Consider the following 7,786-nt stretch of genomic DNA (forward strand, 5'->3'; position numbering starts at 1 on the left):
CTTCCCAAGTAGCTGGGACTACAGGCACCCGCCACTACACCTGGCTAATTTTTTGTATTTTTAGTAGAGATAGGGTTTCACCGTGTTAGCCAGGATGATCTCGATCTCCTGACTTCGTGATCCGCCTGCCTCAGCCTCCCAAAGTGCTGGGATTATAGGCGTGAGCCACCACGCCCAGTCCATTTGCCCGTTTTTAAAGAAGGTTGTTTGTCTTTTTTGTTACTGAGTTTTAAGTGTTCTTTATATATTTTGGATACTGAACTCTTAGCAGATATATACTGCACCTCCTTCTGAATGTTCATAAAATCAATGTCACATAAAATAAATAATACAAAATTATCTAGTCCAAAGATCATGCAATGTGGAGAGGAAAAAAGTTAACAAGAAAGATAATAGCATTCCTATAGATAATTAAAGTATATCAGAAAGATGTGCTCATGAAAGAAATCCCATTTATATTCTACTATTTCAAAAGAAGTTTAACATATTTTAAAAATAACATGAAATATAGAATAGAGAAATCAAATTAAAAACTAAAATACTGCAACTCACTTACATAAGAAATAAAACTAGATTATCATTTTTAAATCAATGCTTATTTCAGAGGAAAATGGGGTGAATTATTCAAAAGATGAAAAGTTTCCAGAGAAATTACCTTTTAAATACATATAATAGTTATAAATTACCTTTTATCAACATGCAAGAACTCAGAAAAATTTTTATAAAATCTTCCTGATGAATATACTAGAAACTAATTTTGAAATATCTAAAGTGACTAGAGAGGTGCTGATGTAAGACTGGCTGTGAGCATTAAATATGCAGTTATTTGATAACCATGACTACATGAGAGTTAAAAAGCAGACAGTATAGTATGTAATGAAAATATGCTGCAATATTATAAAAGCAGTACCACCATAAAAATAAAATCTGGGGAAAATGAGAACATAAGCAAAAATATTTACTGTTTTCAGTAATCATATGAGTGTTGGTAATATTTGCATTATTATATTGAGAGAAATATGTGCATAATGTAGTAAATCTAGGGAATTTCACCTTTGTCTCTTTTTTTTTTTTTTTTTTTTTTTGAGACAGGGTCTCACTCTGCTGCCCAGGCTGAAGTACAGTGGCACAATCACGGCTCACTGAAGCCTCAAACTCCTGGGCTCAAGCCTCAGCCTCCTTAGTAGTTGGAACTAAAGACATAAGCTACCACTCCTGGCTATTGTGTGTGTGTGTTTGTAGAAATGACATTTTGCCATGTCACCCACATTGGTCTTGAACTTCTGGGCTCAAGCAATCTGCTCATCTGACCTCAAAAACTGCTGGGATTACAGGCATGAGCTACCGCACCTAGCTCACTTCTATCATTTCTTATACCCTTAGGAGCCAGAATTTTTGTTCTATTAAAAAGGTGGCATGATGTAATAGCAAAGATCAGTTAAGTAAAATCTTGTAGTGCTGAATTTTAATTGGAATTATCAATAGGAATTGATACATTTTCTATCTATCTATCTATCTATCTATCTATCTATCTATCTATCTATCTACATATCTATCCAGCTTGCCTAACTCTGTCCACTGAATAGTGTTTGAAACAGCAACCATCCCAGGAGCAGTAATTATCTTGAATACACTGATCCTGTACTGAAACGCCTTTTCCCACTGTGGTTGTCTGTGAGGGTTCCTATAATAAAGTCCCACAAACTGAGGGTCTTAAACAACAGAAATATATTTTTACCATGGTTCTGGAGGCTGGAAGTCTCAGATCAAGGTTTCAGCAGACTTGGTTTCTGGTGAGGGCTCTCTTCCTGGCTTGTGGATGGCCACATTTTCACTGCATCCTTATGTGGCCTTACAGAAAGGGAAAGATCTCTGGTGTCTCTTCCTCTGCTTGTAAGGACTCTAATCTTGTTTTGTCAGGATCCCACTTTTATGACCTCATCTAACCTGAATTACCTCTTTTTGGCCCTATCACTAAATACAGCCACATTGGGATTAGGACTTTACATGAATTTTAGGTGGAAACAATTAAATTCATAACACCCACTGAAGGAGAAATGGCTGATTCCAGATTTGGGGCAAGAAATATATAATATAAGCCTTAAACGTTTTGCCTTACCAAATAGCATGAAAGTTATCAAAGTTCACTAAATATTACCAACATTGTGTCAAAGAGAGTAAAGAGCCAATTTTTAAAAACTCACACTGCAAAAGATGTGAAAATGTGAGCATCAGCAAAGATAGTAATTACAATGGATTAAAACTCATCAAATAGTTTTAAATGCATTAGTTCATAGGGATATTAAAAACACAGTAATTGGTTGTTTCAAAAGAATGATAAGAACATATTCATTTTATACAAAGTGATGAAGAGAAAGAATCAAGCATTCATCCTGCCTTACTACATGAATGATCCCATTACATGACCAAATGAAAAATACCTCTTTATAGAGAATATTTTAGATAACACATAATAAAAAAATAAATGAAAGAGCTGGGTGTGATGGCTCATGCCTATAATCCCAGCACTTTGGGAGGTCAAGGTGGGCAGATCACCTGAGGTCAGGAGTTTGAGACCAGCCTGACCAACATGGAGAAACCCCGTCTCTACTAAAAATACAAAATTAGCCAGGAGTGATGGCACACACCTGTAATCCCAGCTACTCGGGAGGCTGAGGCAGGAGAATGGCTTGAACAGGAAGGCGGAGGTTGCGGTGAGCTGAGATCGTGCCATTGCACTCCAGCCTGGGCAACAAGAGCGCAACTCCATCTCAAAGTAAATAAATAAATAAATAAATAAATAAATAAATAAGAATAGCTCTTGTAATCTCCAGTGAATGAATGGATCTAGACATTGAGCATCAATGATTGGTAACACCACAAAAACACACAAGAAGAGCTAGAAGCCTTTTGTCAGAAGAGCAGAGTACCACTTTCTTTCTTGCCAAGGGAATCAATCCTGACTCTCGTCAAGTCTGTGGCTTCACTTGACAATTTTCAAAAAATTCAGAGGACATGGGAGCCTGAAATACCATACTGTGAATATGCAATCCACAACGTGTAGACTGTGGGAAACTGTAAGTCTTCAACAGTTTACCGTAAGAATAAGAGATAGAAAGAAAATCATTAGGCTAAAAGAAGTTTAAAAGACATCAAATTTTAAAAGAAATTAAACTATAGTATGTAAGGATGTCCACTTGGATGATAAAACTACACAGAAATGCAAAGAAGTGATCCTTATCATTCAGAAGGTGTTGTAATGATGTGGTGGCATGGGAGAGAGACTGTGATTGGGACTGGATACACAGAAGGGATTTCTGGCGTGCCTGACCAATATTCAATTTCTTGACAAGGATAATAAATAGAAGACTGTTCAACTTACAACAGTTTATTAAACTATAAGTTTACTTTATGTGGTTTCCCCTATTTGTATTTTTTAATTACCATAATGGCAATTATTACTATTATTATTTTATTTTACAATAAAATGGAAACAATGTCATAATCACATATGCTATGTAACAGAATAGAATTTTCCAAGTGTGTATATGGTCACAAGATCATGGTGCCACTCAGGCTAAGTTTTGACACTTTGGGCATGTCATTTAACTCCTCTAAAGTCTCTATTTTCTCATCTTCACGATAAACATAGTTTGCTGGGCTGCAATGATGATTAAATAAGATAAATTATGCCAAATACCTCACATGGTGTTTGTCATTGGAGAAATGCTTATTGAGTGATAACTATAACTGTCAACTAAATGGTGGAACTTAAGGGTTGGGTAGAGAATCTAGATTCAGAAGGAAGTGAATAATATGAGAGAATATGAGAATTGAGGGCAATCAAAAAATTGCACAAGAAAGTGAAGGATCACTGAGAAAAAAGGAACATCAAAAAAAAGGTCCTGGCCAGGTGCAGTGGCTCATGCATGTAATCCCAGCACTTTGGGAGGCCAAGGCCAGCGGATCACGACATCAGGAGCTTGAGACCAGCCTGGCCAACACAGTGAAACCCCGTCTTTACTGATAATACAAAAAAATTAGTCAGGTGTGTTGGTGGGCGCCTGTAGTCCCAGCTACTCGGGAGGCTGAGGCAGGAGAATTGCTTGAATCTCTGAGGCGGAGGTTGCAGTGAGCTGAGATCGCGCCATTACACTCCAGCCCAGGCGACAGTGTGAGACTCAGTCTCCAAAAAAAAAAAAAAAAAAAAAAAAAAAAGTGCTGGGGACAGAACAGGGGAAGGAGTGAAGAGGCCTGCAGTGTTGGAGTCTGGTATCAAGCATGAGGCTGCATTATAAGATATTCTTTAGAATATTCATGGGAGTGTTGCAAAAGGATACACTTTGAGTGTGCCCAACAGAGACTTTGTCTACATAACCATGCCACTGAAGGCTGGCCCTCATCCGTATTCTTTAGGTCCCTAACGTTGCACTGGTGGCAGCCACAAAGTGAAGTTGAGATCTGATGTTTTCCAAGTGAAGAGATGTTACCTGTCACCAACTCTTGCTCAAATTAATCTTTGCCCTTCCCTAGGCATATGCAGTGGCACTTTGCAGTACCACTATTTTCTGTTTGAGATGAGTGTCCTTCGATTAGTTGAATTAACTATGCATTTAAATATAAAAAGTATGCATTTCAGGGAAGGTAAACAGAGTCACCACTTCTCTCACACTTGTGAATATTAGTCATCTTGTTATAACTTAATCATTCATTATTTTAGGGTTTTTACTTGGTCTTGCTGCTACAAATATATATGTCTAAGAACTTCTGTGATTATCGTAGAATGTGAACACTTTCCGGAAGTAAAATATAAGTAAATCTTAGCCTTTCCTTAGGAACTTTGGCTTGTGGATTTGTCTAGAAAAATAGTTGAATTATGTGCCTCAAATACCCTTTTCTCAAAAGCACGAAGCTCAAGGTCAAATAAGCCATTTGCTCTAGTTTAACATGGGTGACTGTGGAGATGAACAGATTTGACATATTTAAATAAAACATTCTAATAGCATGTTCTGGTCTTGGGGGCCTCAGGCAGCATGAGATGTATTTGTTAGACACCACGGCTTAATTACTCTCATAAATGAATTATACCAATTTCAGTTTAAAACCTAAGTGTTACAGTTGAACTAGGGTCAAATTAAACTTCCTGTCAATTATGCAGATTACTTAAGCAATTATGTAAATTGTTAATAAATTCTTAAGTGATGTGGAATTTTTCTTGAGAAAATAATCTGTTTTATGCTATCGACTAAAAGACTTGGAGAGCATGGGTATTTCGGAAAAATGAAACCTCTCACTAAATATCTATCTTCAGAGTTCTCTTGGGAGCATTTGTTATGACAAAGTTAGACCTTCTGATTTCTTGAGGCTGAAAAGTCACAAATTTTCTACTCAAGAACTCCGTTTTATGCTGTGAAGACTCACATTCTTCACTGTGCAAAATAGCAATAGAGTTCTGAGGGTTGAGGATGGGGGGGAATGATGGTGTTAATAAAAAGATCTACTTTAGTCAGTTTTATGATTATTTTAAGATTCTTTGCAGACAACGCACCCCCTTTTTGCCTGTCTCTTGGGCAGAGGGCACTCCTTGCTCGCCCATCCTTCATACGATATTAAGCCATGAGAATATGTTGGCCAATGAGATCCAGGACTGAAAATGCCAAGGGATCTCCCTCTTATATCAGTGTTCACTGCAATTTTAATGAACCTGCTTTTATTGTCTTTTACCTCCTGGGTCTCCCAATTTTTTTTTTTTTTTTTTTTTTTTTCTGACAGAGTCTTGCTCTGTCGCCCAGGCTGGAGTGCAGTGGCGTGATCTCGGCTCAATGCAACCTCCGCCTTCCGAGTTCAAGCCATTCTCCTGCCTCAGCCTCCCGAGTAGCTGGGGCTACAGGCACCCACCACCACACCCGGCTAATTTTTTGTATTTTTAGTAGAGACCAGGTTTCAACTTGTTAGCCAGGGTGGTCTCCATCTCCTGACCTCATGATCCTTCAGCCTCGGCCTCCCAAAGTGCTGGGATTACAGGCATGAGCCACCGCACCCGGCAGGGTTTCTCATCTTAACTTGTATCTTAAGCCTCCATTGAGTACATATTTACTCTCTTCTTTAAAATGCTTTGAAGACAAGTATCAGTCTGTCCCCCTTTTATTTCTGGGTTGTTTTTAATGTAAAGTTCAAAAATACTCTTTAGTAGAATGAGGCCTCTTTTAAAATATGAACATATGCTCTTTTATTAGGTCAGTTCACTCAGGCTGCAAAGAGAAAACAGATCAGGACTTTACAGGTGATGGAGTTTTATAATTCCCAGGGAGGTCAGAATGAGCGGTTAATTAGTGAGGTCCCGAGGAGTCCCGGAATGTGCTCTGATGCCATAACTTTTTTGGTGCAGGACAACAATCTCAGTAGTCTCTGCCTTCCTATGATTCAGCATTTTCCTGTCTCTACTTTTCTCTCTGCCTGCTTATGTTAACTGCCAGCTCCTTGTATGTGTCTCATATGCCTATTTCTTTAAGAGAGTGGACTTTATTGAGTGGTTTTGTTGTTGCACAAAGTAGTTTCCCATTTGGGGGAATATTCTTAGAGCAAGGCAATTCATGGGCTTTGGGTCAGTTGGGACCAGAATGGAGAGATTGCATGCTGCAAAGCGTAGTGACCATGGCAAGCAAAATCAATATCCATGGCCAACGTTCTTCAGAATGGGACTAGAAAGCTACCTGATAGGCATACATCTTCATGAGGAAAAGGGAAAGAAATGTCATATTAGTGTCTACAGGTGAAAAATTCAGTTCTCTCCTTCTCTCTTCATAACTATCTATGAGCCTCACATTTGCTATAACTGAAAAATTGAGCTTATAGCCTTTTACATATGTTTCCTCTTTCTAGGTATGTTAACGGGGGAAATCTACAAGTCCCAGAAAAGGAATGATAAAGTATACCTGGATTTGGAAGGGAATGCTCCACTGTTGTAAGATTCAACCAGTTGTTTGAATCCAGTTGAGGCTTTCCAAAGTTCACCTATGACTAATTGAAGCCCTAATAAAGGCAAAAACTCTAACCTTGGTCCTCTGTGTTCCCTATCTTGTGTAAATTAACAGCTGAACATGAGTTATGAAATGCGTGACATATCAAAAAGGAAAGCACCTGATACTGGGAAATATGCATATTGATGAGAGGAATGAAAGAATTCCATGAATGCTAAATTATGGGTCTACAGAGGGCTGCTTTTGTTAAAATCGACATGTCCCTATCTGTAAACCCCAGAGTATTCGATGGAAAGCATAAGGGGTAAGTGTACCTGGGAAACCTCCCTTAAAAAAAAAAAAAAAAAAAGAAACATCTTTGTGATACAGAGGAAAGACTTTATAAAATATTAGATGAAAAAAGCCCTTTCAAAACGTGTTTGCTTTGTAGTGCTTCCCTTTCTAGCTTCTCCGCATACTTAAAAGTCATCACCACCTTGAGTAGATTGCTTACTTTTAAAAAGACATTGCACCTTTCCTAGTTCTGACACAGAGCTACCAGACCTGCATTTTGAAATGTCTTACTGTCATCACCATAAGCATTTCTGTGAAGGCAAGAAAAGCCAAACAAAGCTCTCTCTCTCTCTCTCTCTATATATATATATATATATATATATATTTTTTTTTTTTTTTCTAATCTACTCAATGACAATGCATCCAGGACACCCTCTATGGCCCGGGTTTCAGGGCTACATATGACTGCAGACAGAAAGCTATTTTGAGCATTGAAAACAGCCTTATTACCCTGCCATTTTTGTACAGGTTTT

The 7,786-nt window shown here is 38.1% G+C and overlaps 1 long non-coding RNA gene across 1 annotated transcript in view; it reads left to right on the plus strand.

Annotated features, from left to right (window-relative positions):
• Positions 1-7,578, plus strand: part of LOC139364369 (uncharacterized) — a 48,412-nt gene extending 40,834 nt beyond the window's left edge. Inside the window, exon 3 of the long non-coding RNA XR_011626108.1 lies at positions 6,883-7,578. This is a non-coding gene — a long non-coding RNA (uncharacterized lncRNA). The remainder of the gene's footprint in view (positions 1-6,882) is intronic.
• Positions 7,579-7,786: the final 208 nt, after the last annotated feature.

This window comes from Macaca nemestrina, chromosome 7 (genome assembly GCF_043159975.1).
Source record: "Macaca nemestrina isolate mMacNem1 chromosome 7, mMacNem.hap1, whole genome shotgun sequence".
In the NCBI taxonomy this organism is placed as follows: Eukaryota; Metazoa; Chordata; class Mammalia; order Primates; family Cercopithecidae; genus Macaca; species Macaca nemestrina.